The following is a 22341-nucleotide window of genomic DNA, read 5'->3' on the forward strand; positions in this document are numbered from 1 at the left end:
TTGTAAAGAGATACGGTGTCTGTGATAATAATCTGGTTCCAGGTACTCACCAGGACTGTCTGAGCGTCTGTGAGATCAAAGGATGGTTTGAGAGGAGCCAGGAAGCATGCTGGGACGATGTGTTTATAGATGAAGTCTGGGAACCCAGCCATACCGTCTTTACCTCCTGAAGGACAAACAAACAAACAACAAAATCAGTCCCAGTTCAAAACGTTTCACTTTTACACCAGGGGTGTATTCATTAGCGCCAAAACCGTAGCAAAAAAAAATGTTTTACAATGAAAACAAGAGTTTCTATTTGGATAAATTCAGCAAAGTCCCTGCCCGTTTCAGCCCAAAAAAGGTTCCTAGTGAATACAACCCAGTCCAAGACAACAACAAAAAAACATTAAACTAATATCTTGCTGGTCATGTTTCCAGAACAAATTGTTCCCATCCGTCTCCACGGTCCATTTCTGTCCGGACGGATCAACAGCAGCGGACAGATGGTCCGTTTACGGGAGGTATCGTTCTTCTCACCCCACAGTTCCACCAGCTTGGAGAGAACGATGAAGCAGGTCTTCTGGGCGATGGGATCGGGGAAATCGACAGCTCCCTGGATGATGGTGAACAGAACACGCTCTATGTTCTCAACACCTGGGGGGAGGAACCACACACTTAGAACCCTGGAGAACCACACGACTAAATATTTATAGCTGAGGAATCACACCACACACACACACTTAGAACCCTGGAGAACCACACAAAATATTTATAGCTGAGGAATCGCACCACACACACACACACTTAGAACCCTGGAGAACCACACACTTAGAACCCTGGAGAACCACACAAAATATTTATAGCTGAGGAATCGCACCACAAACACACACCTAGAACCCTAGAGAACCACACACCTAGAACCCCCGGAGAACCACACACCTAGAACCCTGGAGAACCACACACCTAGAACCCTGGAGAACCACACACCTAGAACCCTGGAGAACCACACAACAACATATTTATAGCTGAGGAATCGCACCACAAACACACACCTAGAACCCTAGAGAACCACACACTTAGAACCACACAACAAAATATTTATAGCTGAGGAATCACACCACACACACACTTAGAACCCACTTAATGTTCTCAACACCTGGGTAACAGAACACACACTCAGAACCCTGAGGAACCACACAGTACTCACCCTGGTTGGCCAGGACTTGGTTCATCCCGCTGGAGGTTATCGTCTGTATGAAGGTAAAGTAGCTCCTCCGTAACATCTGTTTCTCCAGGGCTGCTGCCTGGTCGTTGTCCTCAGCAGGACGACACAACACCTCAAAGATGGCCAGGACCAGAGGCATGAATACCTGCTGCAGGAACGGAGATACCTGGTCCTGGAGAGGAGAGAGAGAGAGAGGACCAGAGGCATGAATACCTGCTGCAGGAACGGAGATACCTGGTCCTGGAGAGGAGAGAGACAGAGAGGACCAGAGGCATGAATACCTGCTGCAGGAACGGAGATACCTGGTCCTGGAGAGGAGAGAGACAGAGAGGACCAGAGGCATGAATACCTGCTGCAGGAACGGAGATACCTGGTCCTGGAGAGAGAGAGAGAGAGAGAGAGAGAGGACCAGAGGCATGAATACCTGCTGCAGGAACGGAGATACCTGGTCCTGGAGAGGAGAGAGACAGAGAGGACCAGAGGCATGAATACCTGCTGCAGGAACGGAGATACCTGGTCCTGGAGAGGAGAGAGAGGACCAGAGGCATGAATACCTGCTGCAGGAACGGAGATACCTGGTCCTGGAGGAGGAGAGAGAGGACCAGAGGCATGAATACCTGCTGCAGGAACGGAGATACCTGGTCCTGGAGAGGAGAGAGACAGAGAGGACCAGAGGCATGAATACCTGCTGCAGGAACGGAGATACCTGGTCCTGGAGAGGAGAGAGACAGAGAGGACCAGAGGCATGAATACCTGCTGCAGGAACGGAGATACCTGGTCCTGGAGAGGAGAGAGAGAGAGAGGACCAGAGGCATGAATACCTGGTCCTGGAGAGGAGAGAGAGAGAGAGGACCAGAGGCATGAATACCTGCTGCAGGAACGGAGATACCTGGTCCTGGAGAGGAGAGAGAGAGAGAGGACCAGAGGCATGAATACCTGGTCCTGGAGAGGAGAGAGAGAGAGAGAGGACCAGAGGCATGAATACCTGGTCCGGGGGAGGAGAGAGAGGACCAGAGGCATGAATACCTGGTCCTGGAGAGGAGAGAGAGAGAGAGAGGACCAGAGGCATGAATACCTGGTCCGGGGGAGGAGAGAGAGAGAGAGAGGACCAGAGGCATGAATACCTGCTACAGGACCAGAGACAGCTGGTCCTGGGGAGGCGAGAGAGACGGGACCAGAGGCAGGAACAGAGACACCTGGTCCAGGGAATGGGGGCAGAGACTGTCCCTAACGTTAGCTAACCCTAAACCTAACCCTTTTAGCTTGGCTGTTTAGCAGTCAGTCCCCTACCATAGATATATTTTAAGGACAGGTTTCCTGGACAGATTAATCTTAGTCCTGAACTAAAACCCTTCCTTATGGAGATCCAACCTGAGTCCAGGAAACCAGCCCCCAGATGTTCAGTGTAACTGTGTGTTTGGGTCCCTGAGTTACCTTGAACTTGGCAGTAATCTGACTGATGAGGGGTATAAACTCCTGCAGGTCTTTGGCCTCACAGTCCTTCAGCATGTGTTCTGATGCCGCCGGGACGAAGGGCAGGACCTCTTCTTCCAGACAGATGATCATGCGGTGGAGGAAAGAGCGGACGGCGCTCCGCAGCGACCCCCTCTGGACGGGACAGCTCAGCGCAGGCAGGAAGGTCTGCAGACAGTCTCTGTAGACCTCCGAACATCCACACTGCTTCACTGTCTGCTTGTTGCTGAACGCCTTACTGGTACGACTAGAGGGAGAGAGAGAGAGAGAGAGAGAGAGAGAGAGAGAGGGGGTCAGTGTTGGTATATTAGGGGGTCAGTGTTGGTATATTAGGGGGTCAGTGTTGGTATATTAGGGGGTCAGTATTGGTATATTAGGGGGTCAGTGTTGGTATATTAGGGGGTCAGTGTTGGTATATTAGGGGTCAGTGTTGGTATATTAGGGGTCAGTGTTGGTATATTAGGGGGTCAGTGTTGGTATATTAGGGGTCAGTGTTGGTATATTAGGGGGTCAGTGTTGGTATATTAGGGGGTCAGTGTTGGTATATTAGGGGTCAGTGTTGGTATATAGGGGGTCAGTGTTGGTATATTAGGGGTCAGTGTTGGTATATTAGGGGGTCAGTGTATATTAGGGGGTCAGTGTGTGTATATTAGGGGGTCAGTGTGTGTATATTAGGGGGTCAGTGTGTGTATATTAGGGGGTCAGTGTGTGTATATTAGGGGGTCAGTGTATATTAGGGGGTCAGTGTGTGTATATTAGGGGGGTCAGTGTGTGTATATTAGGGGGTCAGTGTGTGTATATTAGGGGTCAGTGTGTGTATATTAGGGGGTCAGTGTATATTAGGGGGTCAGTGTGTGTATATTAGGGGTCAGTGTATATTAGGGGGTCAGTGTGTGTATATTAGGGGGTCAGTGTATATTAGGGGTCAGTGTATATTAGGGGGTCAGTGTATATTAGGGGTCAGTGTATATTAGGGGTGTATATTAGGGGGTCAGTGTGTGTATATTAGGGGGTCAGTGTGTGTATATTAGGGGGTCAGTGTATATTAGGGGTCAGTGTATATTAGGGGGTCAGTGTATATTAGGGGTCAGTGTATATTAGGGGTCAGTGTATATTAGGGGTCAGTGTATATTAGGGGGTCAGTGTATATTAGGGGTCAGTGTATATTAGGGGGTCAGTGTATATTAGGGGGTCAGTGTGTGTATATTAGGGGTCAGTGTATATTAGGGGGTCAGTGTGTGTATATTAGGGGTTAGCGTTGGTATATTTACCTAGCGAAGCCAACAGCGTGACTGAGACAGTCTGCCAGCGCGGCCTGCCTCTCCTCCTCCCTCTCCGAGGCCAGTTTGGCGAGCAGCAGACGGAAAGCATCAATCAGCGGGGTCAACAGCGATCTCATCAGAGCCTGCTTCCTCTCGGCGGGACTCTCTCCGTGGACGATCAACACCCCCGCCGTCTCAAATATAAACAGCTGGTCATCGCTGGTCAGCAGCGCTGGGAAACCGTTCTCCTGAGGTACACACGGGGAGGGGACTGAAGGTCAGTGCAGAGGGAGGATAATGTATAGAGGGTAAGGCACGTCAGTGCAGAGGGAGGATAATGTATGGAGGGTAAGGTACGGCAGTGAAGAGATGCTGTAGAGGGTAATGGATAGAGGGTAATGTATAGAGGGTAATGTATAGAGGGTAATGTATAGAGGGGAGAGGTAACTTACAGGAGGAGCCAGCTCCAGCAGGTCTGTAGAGGGTAATGTATATAGAGGGTAATGTATATAGAGGGTAATGTGTAGAGGGTAATGGGTAGAGGGTAATGGGCAGAGGGTAATGGGCAGAGGGTAATGGGCAGAGGGTAATGGGCAGAGGGTAATGGGCAGAGGGTAATGGGCAGAGGGTAATGGGTAGAGGGTAATGTGTAGAGGGTAATGGGCAGAGGGTAATGGGCAGAGGGTAATGTGTAGAGGGTAATGGGTAGAGGGTAATGGGTAGAGGGTAATGTGTAGAGGGTAATGGGCAGAGGGTAATGTATTTGAGGGGAGAGGTAACTTACAGGAGGAGCCAGCTCCAGCAGGTCCTGTATCCTGGACAGGATGTCTTCAATGAAGGAGTTCATGTGTTTACTGGCAACAGAGTAAACAACATAGGGCAGGGTTAGGGGTCAAACTCAAAGAACCTTCTAGATATATTACTGTAAACAGAGGGCAGGGTTGGGGTCAAACTCAAAGAACCTTCTAGATCTATTACTGTAAACAGAGGGCCGGGTTAGGGGTCAAACACAAAGAACCTTCTAGATCTATTACTGTAAACAGAGGGCAGGGTTAGGGTCAAACCCTGCACTATATAGGGAATAGGGCTCTGGTCTATAGTAGTGCACTATATAGGGAATAGGGCTCTGGTCTATAGTAGTGCACTATATAGGGAATAGGGCTCTGGTCTATAGTAGTGCACTATATAGGGAATAGGGCTCTGGTCTATAGTAGTGCACTATATAGGGAATAGGGCTCTGGTCTATAGTAGTACCACTATATAGGGAATAGGGCTCTGGTCTATAGTAGTGTACTATATAGGGAATAGGGCTCTGGTCTATAGTAGTGTACTATATAGGGAATAGGGCTCTGGTCTATAGTAGTGTACTATATAGGGAATAGGGCTCTGGTCTATAGTAGTACCACTATATAGGGAATAGGGCCCTGGTCTATAGTAGTGTACTATATAGGGAATAGGGCTCTGGTCTATAGTAGTGCACTATATAGGGAATAGGGCTCTGGTCTATAGTAGTGCACTATATAGGGAATAGGGCTCTGGTCTATAGTAGTACCACTATATAGGGAATAGGGCTCTGGTCTATAGTAGTACCACTATATAGGGAATAGGGCCCTGGTCTATAGTAGTGTACTATATAGGGAATAGGGCTCTGGTCTAAAGTAGTACCACTATATAGGGAATAGGGCTCTGGTCTATAGTAGTACCACTATATAGGGAATAGGGCTCTGGTCTATAGTAGTGCACTATATAGGGAATAGGGCTCTGGTCTATAGTAGTGTACTATATAGGGAATAGGGCTCTGGTCTATAGTAGTACCACTATATAGGGAATAGGGCTCTGGTCTATAGTAGTACCACTATATAGGGAATAGGGCTCTGGTCTATAGTAGTACCACTATATAGGGAATAGGGCCCTGGTCTATAGTAGTACCACTATATAGGGAATAGGGCTCTGGTCTATAGTAGTACCACTATATAGGGAACAGGGCTCTGGTCTATAGTAGTGCAATATATAGGGAATAGGGCTCTGGTCTATAGTAGTGCACTATATAGGGAATAGGGCTCTGGTCAATAGTAGTGTACTATATAGGGAATAGGGCTCTGGTCTATAGTAGTACCACTATATAGGGAATAGGGCTCTGGTCTATAGTAGTGTACTATATAGGGAATAGGGCTCTGGTCTATAGTAGTGCTCTATATAGGGAATAGGGCTCTGGTCTATAGTAGTGTACTATATAGGGAATAGGGCCCTGGTCTATAGTAGTGTACTATATAGGGAATAGGGCCCTGGTCTATAGTAGTGCACTATATAGGGAATAGGGCTCTGGTCTATAGTAGTGCACTATATAGGGAATAGGGCTCTGGTCTATAGTAGTGCTCTATATAGGGAATAGGGCTCTGGTCTATAGTAGTGTACTATATAGGGAATAGGGCCCTGGTCTATAGTAGTGTACTATATAGGGAATAGGGCCCTGGTCTATAGTAGTGCACTATATAGGGAATAGGGCTCTGGTCTATAGTAGTACCACTATATAGGGAATAGGGCTCTGGTCTATAGTAGTGTACTATATAGGGAATAGGGCTCTGGTCTATAGTAGTGCACTATATAGGGAATAGGGCTCTGGTCTATAGTAGTGCACTATATAGGGAATAGGGCTCTGGTCTATAGTAGTACCACTATATAGGGAATAGGGCTCTGGTCTATAGTAGTGCACTATATAGGGAATAGGGCTCTGGTCTATAGTAGTCCACTATATAGGGAATAGGGCTCTGGTTATAGTAGTAGCACTATATAGGGAATAGGGCTCTGGTCTATAGTAGTGCACTATATAGGGAATAGGGCTCTGGTCTATAGTAGTGTACTATATAGGGAATAGGGCTCTGGTCTATAGTAGTGCACTATATAGGGAATAGGGCTCTGGTCTATAGTAGTAGCCACTATATAGGGAATAGGGCTCTGGTCTATAGTAGTAGCACTATATAGGGAATAGGGCTCTGGTCTATAGTAGTGCTACTATATAGGGAATAGGGCTCTGGTCTATAGTAGTAGTCACTATATAGGGAATAGGGCTCTGGTCTATGAGTAGTATCACTATATAGGGAATAGGCTCTGGGTAGTAGTGTACTATATAGGGAATAGGGCTCTGGTCTAAAGTAGTGCACTATATAGGGAATAGGGCTCTGGTCTATAGTAGTAACCACTATATAGGGAATAGGGCTCTGGTCTATAGTAGTGTACTATATAGGGAATAGGGCTCTGGTCTATAGTAGTGTACTATATAGGGAATAGGGCCCATTGGGAACACTGTGTAATGCTCAGTGACAGCTGGACTTACTGCAGCGTCTTGACGAAGCGGGAGAAGAGATAGGCCACTCTGCTGCGGACTTAGGACTGCTGTGTCTCAGACCTCGATGGTCCAGGAAGGCCATCTACAGGACAGAGTAGAACAAAACCTCCTTTATCCAGGGGTCCACTGTCCCTCTCCTCTCCTCAACACTGATACAAAACCTCCCCTTTATCCAGGGGTCCACTGTCCCTCTCCTCTCCTCAACACTGATACAAAAACCTCCTTTATCCAGGGGTCCACTGTCCCTCTCCTCAACACTGATACAAAACCTCCTTTATCCAGGGGTCCACTGTCCCTCTCCTCTCCTCAACACTGATACAAAACCTCCTTTATCCAGGGGTCCACTGTCCCTCTCCTCTCCTCAACACTGATACAAAACCTCTCCTTTATCCAGGGGTCCACTGTCCCTCTCCTCAACACTGATACAAAACCTCTCCTTTATCCAGGGGTCTACTGTCCCTCTCCTCAACACTGATACAAAACCTCTCCTTTATCCAGGGCTCCACTGTCCCTCTCCTCAACACTGATACAAAACCTCCCCTTTATCCAGGGCTCCACTGTCCCTCTCCTCTCCTCAACACTGATACAAAACCTCTCCTTTATCCAGGGGTCCACTGTCCCTCTCCTCAACACTGATATAAAACCTCTCCTTTATCCAGGGGCTCCACTGTCCCTCTCCTCTCCTCAACACTGATACAAAACCTCTCCTTTATCCAGGGCTCCACTGTCCCTCTCCTCAACACTGATACAAAACCTCTCCTTTATCCAGGGATCCACTGTCCCTCTCCTCTCCTCAACACTGATACAAAACCTCTCCTTTATCAGGGGTCCACTGTCCCTCTCCTCAACACTGATATAAAACCTCTCCTTTATCCAGGGGTCCACTGTCCCTCTCCTCAACACTGATATAAAACCTCTCCTTTATCCAGGGCTCCACTGTCCCTCTCCTCTCCTCAACACTGATACAAAACCTCTCCTTTATCCAGGGGTCCACTGTCCCTCTCCTCAACACTGATATAAAACCTCTCCTTTATCCAGGGGCTCCACTGTCCCTCTCCTCTCCTCAACACTGATACAAAACCTCCCCTTTATCCAGGGGTCCACTGTCCCTCTCCTCAACACTGATACAAAACCTCTCCTTTATCCAGGGGTCCACTGTCCCTCTCCTCAACACTGATACAAAACCTCTCCTTTATCCAGGGGTCCACTGTCCCTCTCCTCTCCTCAACACTGATACAAAACCTCTCCTTTATCCAGGGGTCCACTGTCCCTCTCCTCTCCTCAACACTGATACAAAACCTCTCCTTTATCCAGGGGCTCCACTGTCCCTCTCCTCTCCTCAACACTGATACAAACCCTCCTTTATCCAGGGCTCCACTGTCCCTCTCCTCAACACTGATACAAAACCTCCCTCTATCCAGGGCTCCACTGTCCCTCTCCTCAACACTGATACAAAACCTCTCCTTTATCCAGGGGTCCACTGTCCCTCTCCTCTCCTCAACACTGATACAAAACCTCTCCTTTATCCAGGGCTCCACTGTCCCTCTCCTCTCCTCAACACTGATACAAACCCTCCTTTATCCAGGGCTCCACTGTCCCTCTCCTCAACACTGATACAAAACCTCCCCTCTATCCAGGGCTCCACTGTCCCTCTCCTCAACACTGATACAAAACCTCTCCTTTATCCAGGGGTCCACTGTCCCTCTCCTCTCCTCAACACTGATACACAACCTCTCCTTTATCCAGGGGTCCACTGTCCCTCTCCTCTCCTCAACACTGATATAAAACCTCTCCTTTATCCAGGGCTCCACTGTCCCTCTCCTCTCCTCAACACTGATACAAAACCTCTCCTTTATCCAGGGGTCCACTGTCCCTCTCCTCAACACTGATACAAAACCTCCCCTTTATCCAGGGGTCCACTGTCCCTCTCCTCTCCTCAACACTGATACAAAACCTCTCCTTTATCCAGGGCTCCACTGTCCCTCTCCTCTCCTCAACACTGATACAAACCCTCCTTTATCCAGGGCTCCACTGTCCCTCTCCTCAACACTGATACAAAACCTCCCCTCTATCCAGGGCTCCACTGTCCCTCTCCTCAACACTGATACAAAACCTCTCCTTTATCCAGGGGTCCACTGTCCCTCTCCTCTCCTCAACACTGATACACAACCTCTCCTTTATCCAGGGGTCCACTGTCCCTCTCCTCTCCTCAACACTGATATAAAACCTCTCCTTTATCCAGGGCTCCACTGTCCCTCTCCTCTCCTCAACACTGATACAAAACCTCTCCTTTATCCAGGGGTCCACTGTCCCTCTCCTCAACACTGATACAAAACCTCCCCTTTATCCAGGGGTCCACTGTCCCTCTCCTCTCCTCAACACTGATACAAACCTCTCCTTTATCCAGGGGTCCACTGTCCCTCTCCTCAACACTGATACAAAACCTCTCCTTTATCCAGGGGTCTACTGTCCCTCTCCTCAACACTGATACAAAACCTCTCCTTTATCCAGGGCTCCACTGTCCCTCTCCTCTCCTCAACACTGAAGACACAACGTTTAAAAGGTAGAACAGAGAGCTGATTGGCTGATTGATTCAGCGACTGCGGTACTAACCAGGACATTGGGGATGTGCTGCGGTTCAACCAGGAAGAACTTGTCGTAACGAACCACCGTCTCAAAGAACTCCAGCGATACAGATGTGTGTTGGTAACCACTGAGACCAGAGGAGACGAGCTGAGGAGACGAGGAGAACACAGGACATGATATCAGACGTTAGAAACAGGGGTCGTCAGCGGGGACTGGGGCCCCGGGGGGGGTCGTCAGCGGGGACTGGGGCCCCGGGGGGGGTCGTCAGCGGGGACTGGGGCCCCGGGGGGGGGGGGGGGGGGGGTCGTCAGCGGGGACTGGGGCCCCGGGGACTGGGTCGTCAGCGGGGACTGGGGCCCCGGGTCGTCAGCGGGGGACTGGACCCGGGTCGTCAGCGGGGACTGGACCCGGGTCGTCAGCGGGGACTGGACCCGGGTCGTCAGCGGGGACTGGACCCCGGGTGGTCAGTGGAGGCCTGGGACCCCGGGTGGTCTCGGCTGTGTTTAACTCACCGTTCTCATCATATCCTGCAGGGCGGAGGTCTTGGCCGTGTCCCCAGAGAAGTGGGCCCCGTGTGAAGCAGGCAGAGCCTCTCCCAGCATGTACAGCAGCCTGATGGCCACCTCCACCTCCATGAAGGAAGCCGTCTGCCACCGCCTGAGAGACACACAATCAGGATCAGTACACGGTTCTTCACAGGTGGACATTGAGGAAGAAAACAAGATGGAGTCTTACTGCACGGTGTTGTTGAAAACTCTGCCTACAGCTTCCAGGAGCAGCTCAGGAGACACCTGAGCCAGACGATCTAACAGCATCTTAACTGTTTCCTGTACTCTACAAACATCGCTTCATCCTCCCCCTGAGAGAGAGAGATAGAGAGACAGGAGAGACAGAGAGAGGGAGATGGACAGAGAGAGATGGACAGAGAGAGGAGAGAGAGAAGGACAGAGAGAGAAAGGAGAGAGAGAGGGGAGAGATGGACAGAGAGAGAGATGGACAGAGAGAGATAGAGGGGGGGGGAGAGATGGACAGAGAGAGATAGAAGGGAGAGAGATGAACAGAGAGATAGAGGGGGAAGAGATGGACAGAGAGTGGTGGACAGAGAAAGATGGAGAGAGAGAGAGAGATAGAGAGAGAGATGGACAGAGAGAAAGGAGAGAGATGGAAGGGAGAGAGAAGGAGATAGTGAGTAATGAGAAAGCTGTTCAACTCCCCCCACAATTTAAAACTCCAAGTTTTTACCTCGTTGTCAAAGTTGTACTCTTCATCATAAGTTAGTTTCTTCATCACAGCCAACATGATGGCCTGTTGAGACAGAGACACAGTCAACACCCTGGATACACCAGTCAACACCCTGGATACACCAGTCAACACGCTGGATACACCAGTCAACACCCTGGATACACCAGCCAACATGATGGCCTGTTGAGACAGAGACACAGTCAACACGCCGGACACATCAGTCAACACGCCGGATACATCAGTCAACACGCCGGATACATCAGTCAACACGCCGGACACATCAGTCAACACGCCGGACACATCAGTCAACACCCTGGATACATCAGTCAACACGCCGGATACACCAGTCAACACGCCGGATACACCAGTCAACACGCCGGATACACCAGTCAACACGCCGGATACACCAGTCAACACGCCGGATACACCAGTCAACACGCCGGATACACCAGTCAACACGCCGGACACACCAGTCAACACGCCGGACACACGCCGGATACACGCCAGTCAACACGCCGGATACACGCCAGTCAACACGCCGGATACACGTCAGTCAACACGCCGGATACACGCCGTCAACACGCCGGATACACGCCAGTCAACACGCCGGATACACGCCAGTCAACACGCCGGATACACGCCAGTCAACACGCCGGATACACGCCAGTAACACGCCGGATACACGCCAGTCAACACGCCGGATACCGTCAGTCAACACGCCGGATACACGTCAGTCAAACACGCCGGATAACACGTCAGTCAACACGCCGGATACACGTCAGTCAACACGCCGGATAAAACACCAGTCAACACGCCGGATAAACACCAGTCAACACGCCGGATACACACCAGTCAACACGCCGGATACACACCAGTCAACACGCCGGATAAACACCAGTCAACACGCCGGATAAACACCAGTCAACACGCCGGATAAACACCAGTCAACACGCCGGATACACCAGTCAACACGCGGATAAACACCAGTCAACACGCCGGATACACATTAGTCAACACGCTGGATACATCAGTCACATGATGACAGATGGAGAGACGTTAGAATAGATTTATAAAGCTAGTGGCTGGTTTCCCCGGACACCGATTAATTATATTCCTGGAATAAATAAATAAAACAAAACAAAAACATGGTCATGTTTTTAGTCCAGAACTAAGGCCTAAACTGTGTGTCCGGGAAACCAGCCCCCAAAGAGTTCGTGATGAAATCGTACCTCAACGTTAGTCTTCTGTTGGTCTGTCAGCAGCGGAAACTACAAGAGGAAGAGAGACGACAGGATGTTGTCGTTATGAAAACACAACCAAACACGCCAGGATACACGACACCAGTCAACACGCCGGATACACGCCAGTCAACACGCCGGATACACGCCAGTCAACACGCCGGATACACGTCAGTCAACACGCCGGATACACGTCAGTCAACACGCCGGATACACGTCAGTCAACACGCCGGATACACGTCAGTCAACACGCCGGATAAACACCAGTCAACACGCCGGATAAAACACAGTCAACACGCCGGATAAACACCAGTCAACCGCCGGATAAACACAAGTCAACACGCCGGATATAAACACCAGTCAACACGCCGGATAAACACCAGTCAACACGCCGGATCAACACAGTCAACGGATACACCCAGTCAACACGCCGGATAAACACCAGTCAACACGCCGGAATAATAAACACCAGTCAACACGCCGGATACACGTCAGTCAACACGCCGGATACACGCCAGTCAACCGCCGGATACACGCCAGTCAACCCGCCGGATACACGCCAGTCAACACGCCGGATACACGCCAGTCAACACGCGGATACACGCCAGTCAACACGCCGGATACACGCCAGTCAACACGCCGGATTCCACGCCAGTCAACACGCCGGATTACACGTCAGTCAACACGCCGGATTACACGTCAGTCAACACGCCGGATACACGTCAGTTCAACACGCCGGATACACGTCAGTCAACACGCCGGATACACGTCAGTCAACACGCCGGCTAAACACCAGTCAACACGCGGATAAAACACCAGTCAACACGCCGGATAAACACCAGTCAACACGCCGGAATAACACCAGTCAACACGCCGGATACACCAGTTCAACACGCCGGATAAACACCAGTCAAACACGCCGGATACACCATTAGTCAACACGCTGGATACATCAGTCAAACATGATGACAGATGGAGAGACGTTAGAATAGATTTTAAAAGCTAGTGGCTGGTTTCCCCGGACACCGATTAATTATATTCCTGGAATAAATAAAATAAAACAAAACAAAAACATGGTCATGTTTTTAGTCCAGAACTAAGGCCTAAACTGTGTGTCCGGGAGAACCAGCCCCAAAGAGTTCGTGATGAAATCGTACCTCAACGTTAGTCTCTGTTGGTCTGTCAGCAGCGGAAACTACAAGAGGAAGAGAGACGACAGGATGTTGTCGTTATGAAAACACAACCAATGGGACCTTTAATTCAACGCAGTGGGCCTGTTCCAGGAAGCAGGAGAGATTAGCCAGCTAACTATGATAAACACCAGCGTGGAGGTATTTTATGTATTTAAAAAAAATATATATATATAATATAAATTAAAATAAAAAATATATATATATATAAATTAAAATAAAAATATATATATATAATATAAAAAATATATAATATAAATTTAAAAAAAATATATATATATAATCTAAATAAAAAATATATAATATAAATTAAAATAAAAAATATATATAATATAAATTTTAAAAAAAATATATATATAATCTAAATAAAAAATATATAATATAAATTAAAATAAAAAATATATATAATATAAATTTAAAAAAAAAATATATATATAATATAAATAAAAAAAATTAAATGTATATAATATAAATAAAATGAAAATATATAATATAAATAAAATAAAAATATAAGATATATATATTTATTTATTATTTGTGACAGTTAACCAGCTAATTCATTCCTGGTTCTTTCTGGAACAGCCCCCCCTCCCCAATGATAATGATTGGGGTCAGTTTGTGTGGACAGTTTTCTCCACCTTGTCTGATTCCCAGTACTCTTCAATGGCCTCCTGTCCTCCTCTCCCTACCTGAAGCATGTTACTCTGCCACTCGGACCCCTTGGGGAAGATTCAAAACAGATAAACACAAGTTTACTTCATTGTTACCGTGACACCCTGACCCTATTGATGACGCTGTCACATGACAGTGGTCTTGAGAGGCTATTCCACGCCCCGTTCTAGAGATTATATTTCTATGGTTTCCCTCTCCTGCCTAGTAGAGATACATCTAGAGTGGCTCCCTCTCCTGCCTAGTAGAGATACATCTAGAGTGGCTCCCTCTCCTGTCTAGTAAAGATACATCTAGAGTGGCTCCCTCTCCTGTCTAGTAGAGATACATCTAGAGTCTAGAGTGGCCCAAATGACACTATTCCCTTTATAGTGCACTACATTTGACCAGAGACCTGGATGGAATAAGGTGCAATAGAGAATAGGGAGCCATATTCCCATAGGCCTCTGGTATCAGTGCGTATCTCACCTGTTTGAGTACGTCCAGGTAGTGGTATCTCACCTGTTTGAGTACGTCCAGGTAGTGGTATCTCACCTGTTTGAGTACGTCCAGGTAGTGGTATCTCACCTGTTTGAGTACGTCCAGGTAGTGGTATCTCACCTGTTTGAGTACGTCCAGGTAGTGGTATCTCACCTGTTTGAGTACGTCCAGGTAGTGGTATCTCACCTGTTTGAGTACGTCCAGGTAGTGGTATCTCACCTGTTTGAGTACGTCCAGGTAGTGGTATCTCACCTGTTTGAGTACGTCCAGGTAGTGGTATCTCACCTGTTTGAGTACGTCCAGGTAGTCGTATCTCACCTGTTTGAGTACGTTCAGGTAGTCGTAGCAGAAGCCTACGATGTTAGCCGAGATGTCGTCGTCGTCGTGGACCAACAGCTGGAGGAGCAGAGGAACCTTGGCCTCGATGGCGCTCAGCGACTCGGCGGCGTCTTTCACTTCGCCCCTTTGGCCAGTTTGGTCCAGCTCAGCACCAGAGACTGACCCATCCCATTCACCAGTCTGGAGAACTTCGCCAGGAAGTCCACATCCTCTTCCTGTCAGAGCCAAGACAGGAAACCATTTCACTGTACAGCACTGCTATATAGGAGACAGGACGGCCATTTCACTGTACAGCACTACTATATAGGAGACAGGGGGGCCATTTCACTGTATAGCACTACTATATAGGAGACAGGGGGGCCATTTCACTGTACAGCACTACTATATAGGAGACAGGACACCATTTCACTGTACAGCACTACTATATAGGAGACAGGGGGGCCATTTCACTGTACAGCACTACTATATAGGAGACGGGGGCCATTTTCACTGTACAGCACACTATATAGGAGACAGGACACCATTTCACTGTACAGCACTACTATATAGGAGACAGGGGGGCCATTTCACTGTACAGCACTACTATATAGGAGACAGGACGGCCATTTCACTGTACAGCACTACTATATAGGAGACAGGGGGGACATTTCACTGTACAGCACTACTATATAGGAGACAGGGGGGACATTTCACTGTACAGCACTACTATATAGGAGACAGGAAACCATTTCACTGTACAGCCACTGCTATATAGGAGACAGGAAACCATTTCACTGTACAGCACTACTATATAGGAGACAGGACACCATTTCACTGTACAGCACTACGTGTTATGTGGTGTGTGTGTGTGTGTGTTATGTGGTGTGTGTGTCTTCAGAAAGTACTCACACTCCTAGACTTTTCCACGTTATGAATTGGTATTAAAAATGACATTTTCTTTTCAACGATCTACACAAATACTCTTCACGTCAAAGTCGAAGAATAATATATATTTTTCAAATATAATTTATGAAAAATATAACACTAAATGTATTAGTCGTTACAGACTTCAGTCTTTCTGGGTCTCGAAGAGATTTAAACACCTGGATGTATAATATTTGCACATTATTCTTTTTGAAATTCCTCAAGCTCTGTCAAGTTGATTGTTGATCATTGCTAGACGGCCATTTTCAAGTCTTTCCGTAGATTTTCAAGCAGATTTAAAGTCAAAACTGTAACTAGGCCCCTCAGGGACATTCAATGTCTTCTTGGTAAACAACCCCCAGTGTATATTTGAGCTTGTGTTTTAGGTGATTGTCCTGCTGAAAAGCTGAATTTGCCTCCCAGTGTTGGAAAGAAGACTGAACCAGGTTTTACACTAGGATTCTTCCTGTGTTTAGCGCCATTCAGTTTTATTTTTTTATCCTGAAAAACTCCCTAGTCCTTACCAATGACAAGCATACCATAACATGATGCAGGACACCACCATGCCAGACAATATGAAGAGTGGTACTCAGTGATGCGTTGGATTTGCCACAAATATAACAATTTTGTATTCAGGACAAAGTTAATTTATTCGCTACATTTTTTTTTGCAGTTTTACTTTAGTGTCTTGTTGCAAACAGGATGTAAGTTTTAAACTTATTTAGTCTTGACATTACAAAAGGGGGTGAATACTTATTGACTCGTTACATAAATCAGCTTTTCATTATGTATTAAATATGTAAAACAAAAAAAAAACAGAATTCCACTTTGACATTGTGAAGTATTGTGTGTAGATCAGTGGCACAAAAATCTCAATTTAAAAATCGATTTTAAATTCAAGCTGTAACACGACAAAAATATGGGGAAACTTTCTGAAGTGTGTGTGTGTGTGTGTGTGTGTGTGTGTGTGTATGTATATATATATATATATATATATATATATTATATATATATATATATATATATATATATATATATATATATATATATATATATATATATATATATATATATATATATATATATATATATATACCACCTACCTCCTCCACATTGAAGAAGCCAGCAGACTGCAGGACTTGACAGAGGGACTCAACCAGCTTGGTTTTGTCTGTAGGGTCCATGCCTTTATTAACAATCTCAAACAGACATTCACACGCCTCCTCTCTCAGGTCCTCCACGGACATCTGACTCAGCAGCAGGTTTACAAACCTGGAGGGACAGGAAACACACTGGTTACACACTGAACCAGGACCAGTCCATCTGATCTCTGGTTTATAAACCTGGACCAGGACCAGTCCATCTGATCTCTGGTTTATAAACCTGGACCAGGACCAGTCCATCTGATCTCTGGTTTATAAACCTGGACCAGGACCAGTCCATCTGATCTCTGGTTTATAAACACTGGACCAGGACCAGTCCATCTGATCTCTGGTTTATAAACCTGGACCAGGACCAGTCCATCTGATCTCTGGTTTATAAACCTGGACCAGGACCAGTCCATCTGATCTCTGGTTTATAAACCTGGACCAGTCCATCTGATCTCTGGTTTATAAACCTGGACCAGGACCAGTCCATCTGATCTCTGGTTTATAAACCTGGTCCAGGACCAGTCCATCTGATCTCTGGTTTATAAACCTGGACCAGGACCAGTCCATCTGATCTCTGGTTTATAACCTGGACCTGGACCAGTCCATCTGATCTCTGGTTTATAAACACTGGACCTGGACCAGTCCATCTGATCTCTGGTTTATAAACCTGGACCAGGACCAGTCCATCTGATCTCTGGTTTATAAACCTGGACAGGAAACACACTGGTTACACACTGGACCAGGACCAGTCATCTGATATCTGGTTTATAAACCTGGTCCAGGACCAGTCCATCTGATCTCTGGTTTATAACCTGGACAGGAACACTGGACCAGGACCAGTCATCTGATCTCTGGTTATAAACCTGGAGGGACAGGAAACACTGGACCAGGACCAGTCATCTGATCTCTGGTTTATAAACCTGGAGGGACAGGAAACACTGGACCAGGACCAGTCATCTGATCTCTGGTTTATAAACCTGGAGGGACAGGAAACACTGGACCAGGACCAGTCATCTGGTCTCTGGTTTATAAACCTGGAGGGACAGGAAACACTGGACCAGGACCAGTCATCTGGTCCAGGACCAGTCATCTGGTCCAGGACCAGTCATCTGGTCCAGGACCAGTCATCTGATCTCTGGTTTATAAACCTGGAGGGACAGGAAACACTGGACCAGGACCAGTCATCTGGTCCAGGACCACAACAACCACTGATGTTGAAGGGAAGAAGGTGCGGACGTAGAAGGACAACATCTGATGAGAGTTTCAACCCAACACGATGCACCTGAGCTCAGTGTCCAGTCTCATAGCAAAGGGTCTGAATACTGACGGAAATAAGGTATCTGGATTTTATTTTTAATACATTTGCAAGAATAATAAAATAAAAAAAACATGTTTTCGCTTTGTCATTATGGGGTATTGTGTGTAGATTTACGGGGGGAAAAATTTACTGAATCCATTTTAGAATAAGGCTGTAACGTTACAAAATGTGGGAAAAGGGAAAGATGTCTGAATGCAATGTATCTACCTCAAATACCTCATTATTATTATTATCTATCCTGATGTCTAGTCACTTTACCCTGCCTTCATGTATATATCTACCTCATTATTATCTATCCTGATGGCTAGTCACTTTACCCTGCCTTCATGTACATATCTACCTCAAATACCTCATTATTATCTATCCTGATGCCTAGTCACTTTACCCTGCCTTCATGTATATATCTACCTCAAATACCTTATTATTATCTATCCTGATGCCTAGTCACTTTACCCTGCCTTCATGTATATATCTACCTCATTATCTATCCTGATGTCTAGTCACTTTACCCTGCCTTCATGTATATATCTACCTCATTATCTATCCTGATGTCTAGTCACTTTACCCTGCCTTCATGTATATATCTACCTCATTATCTATCCTGATGTCTAGTCACTTTACCCTGCCTTCATGTATATATCTACCTCATTATCTATCCTGATGTCTAGTCACTTTACCCTGCCTTCATGTACATATCTACCTCAGTATCTATCCTGATGTCTAGTCACTTTACCCTGCCTTCATGTATATATCTACCTCATTATTATCTATCCTGATGGCTAGTCACTTTACCCTGCCTTCATATACATATCTACCTCAAATACCTCATTATTATCTATCCTGATGCCTGGTCACTTTACCCTGCCTTCATGTACATATCTACCTCAAATACCTCATTATCTATCCTAATGTCTAGACACTTTACCTGCCTTCATGTATATATCTACCTCAAATACCTATTATTATCTATCCTGATGCCTAGTCACTTTACCCTGCCTTCATGTATATATCTACCTCAAATACCTTATTATTATCTATCCTGATGCCTAGTCACTTTACCCTGCCTTCATGTACATATCTACCTCAAATACCTCATTATTATCTATCCTGATTAGGGAGGCCACGATATATCGGTGAACATAACGGAATCGGACGATATTAGCTAAAATGCCAACATGGGTATCGGACAGATATCTAGTTTAACGCCGATGTTAAAAACCGGATGTCAAAGCTGCCGTGCAGACCACAACACGTAATGACGGCACGTTAAACAGGCAGGCCGGCCGACCACAAGCAGACGGGCAGGCAGGCCGGCCGACCACAGGAACAGACGGGCAGGCCGGCCGGCCGACCACAGACAGACGGGCAGGCCGGCCGGCCGACCCACAGACAGACGGGCAGGCCGGCCGGCCGACCACAGACAGACGGGCAGGCCGACCACAGACAGACGGGCAGGCCCGACAGGCACGACAAGACAGACGGGCAGGCCGACCACAGACAGACGGGCAGGCCGCCCACAGACAGCCGGGGCAGGCCGACCACAGACAGACGGGCCGGCCCGACCACAGACAGACGGGCCGGCCGACCACAGACAGGCCGGCCGACCACAGACAGGCCGGCCGACCACAGACAGACAGACAGACCTGTCGTTGGCGATGAGGTTGAGGTCTATCCAGGAGACGTAGGCTCCCACCACCTCCAGACATTGACAGGTGATCTCAGGGTGAGACTGCTGATAGGTCCGAGGATCTGGGTACCAGGACTCAACCAGGCTGGGGATGACCTGGCTCCCTCATACTATCCTTTATTAAGGTGTTCCTACGCACCTCCTGGAGAGAGGAGAGTGAGAGAGAGAGAGGAGGGGAGAGAGGAGAGTTAAATGCTGGGGATGACATCCTGCTCCCTCATACTATCCTTTATTCAAGGTGTTCATACGCAACCTCCTGGAGAGAGGAGGGAGAGAGAGGAGGGGGAAGAGAGGAGAGTTAGACTGCTCGGGATTTACCCTGCTCACTCATGACTTCCCTTTATTCAGGTTGTTCCTACGCACCTCCTGGAGAGAGGAGGGGAGAGGGGAGGGAGAGGGGAGAGAGGAGGAGAGCGGAGGGAGATGAGAGAGGAGAGAGGAGAGGGAGGGAGAGAGAGAGGAGGGGAGGAGAGAGAGAAGCGGACGAGAGAGGGGAAGAAGAGCGAGGAGAGGAGAGGGAGCGAGAGAGGAGAGGGGAAGAGAGAGAGGAGAGGGAGAGAGGAGAGAGAGGAGAGGGCGGAGAGGAGAGAGGGGATCGAGAGAGAGAGAGGAGAGGGGAGAGATGAGGACGGGAGAGGAGGAGAGGAGACATAGAGGAGAACGAGAGGAGACAGAGAGGAGACAGAGAGGAGACAGGAGAGGAGAAGAGAGGAGACAGAGAGGCGACAGAGAGGAGACAGAGAGGGACAGAGAGGAGACAGAGAGGAGACAGAGAAGTTACAGACTAGGGACAACTGCTCCCTCAATAGGGGGGTGTTCCACCACCTCAGCGTCCCTCTTACCTCACGGGGAGTGCAGGATCTCTCTGTCCACCACCTCAGCGTCCTCTACCTCAGGGGAGTGCAGGATATCTCTGTCTACCACCTCAGCGTCCTCTTACCTCAGGGGAGTGCAGGATATCTCTGTCACCACCTCAGCGTCCTCTTACCTCAGGGGCATGTGCAGGATATCTATGTCTACCACCCCTCAGCGTTCCTCTCTACTCAGGGGGAGTGCAGGATATCTCTGTCCACCCACCTCAGCGTCGATAGCCATCAGCGTTTCTGAGGTAGACGTCGCCCCGTGTGGGTCAGGCCCCACTAGAGGACAGAGGTCATAGAAGAACTTGGGCCAGTGGGTCAGGTACTCCATCACGAAGGTCAGAGCAAACACCTGGGCTGCCTTGTTACGGATGAACGGCCTTCTCTGGTTGGGAGTTCATTAACTGGAGAGGAGGAGGAGGAGGAAGAGGGAGGAAGGAGAGGAGGGGGAGGAGGAGGAGGAGGAGGAAGGGGGAGGAGGAGGAAGGGGGAGGAGGAAGGGGGAGGAGGAAGGGGGAGGAGGAAGGGGGAGGAGGAAGGGGGGGGAGGAGGAAGAGGGGGGGGGGAGGAGGGGAAGGAGGAAGGGGGGAGGAGGAAGGGGAGGAGGAGGAGGAGGGGGAAGGGGAGGAGGAGGAAGAGGAAGAAGAGGGGGGAGGAGGGGAAGGAAGGAAAGGAGGAGGAGGAGGAAGAAGAAGAAGGGGAGGATAGCAGAGAAGGAGAATAACATATTGAATACATTTTCTACGACAATTTTTCCAATCCAGGAATTCAAGGTGTGGAAGACGGCCAACTTCACGACTGTATAAAGATGTGTACCGAACAACAACAACAACAAAAAATCTCAAGTAACAAAACAGTGTCGTTGATGAAATCTGCTACGGCGTTCCAGACGGAGAAGCAGAGCCCACCTGAAGCTGCAGCCATTTCATCAGGGTTTTCTCGTATCAGCTGTTGCGGGCAGGACTGAGACCTCCATGTCTGAGACAAAAACACACACACAACCACAATGTCACTTTCTGTTCCTCACTAATTCATAGAGGAATCCCGTTGAGCGTCTCAAAATAAATTTAGAAATCTATGTTATTTAAAATGATCGCGCCGAACGAGCGTCTGCGATGCCAAGGGATAAAATAATAGAAGTCCTTTTCCATTCTGACGCAGATCGCGCTGAAAGTCCTGCCTCTCCCATCTCCTCATTGGTTTATAGAAGCAGGTACCCACGTGCCGTCTCCTCATTGGTTATACCCACGTGGGGTGACTGAAAGACGAACTGTTTTGCCGGTCGTCGTGGTAACCAAATCACCATATAAGTTAAAAGATGAAAAAGGCTGGAAGGAGGAGAGACGACTAACGATTCGGTTGATCGTTTATCTGTGGATTAATGGCGGAG

At 47.9% G+C, this 22341-nt stretch overlaps 1 pseudogene; it reads right to left on the reverse strand.

Annotated features, from left to right (window-relative positions):
- Positions 1-22341, reverse strand: part of LOC115182277 (exportin-T-like) — a 29546-nt pseudogene that overhangs the window by 2265 nt on the left and 4940 nt on the right.

The sequence above is a fragment of the Salmo trutta genome, unplaced genomic scaffold, assembly GCF_901001165.1.
Source record: "Salmo trutta unplaced genomic scaffold, fSalTru1.1, whole genome shotgun sequence".
In the NCBI taxonomy this organism is placed as follows: domain Eukaryota; kingdom Metazoa; phylum Chordata; class Actinopteri; order Salmoniformes; family Salmonidae; genus Salmo; species Salmo trutta.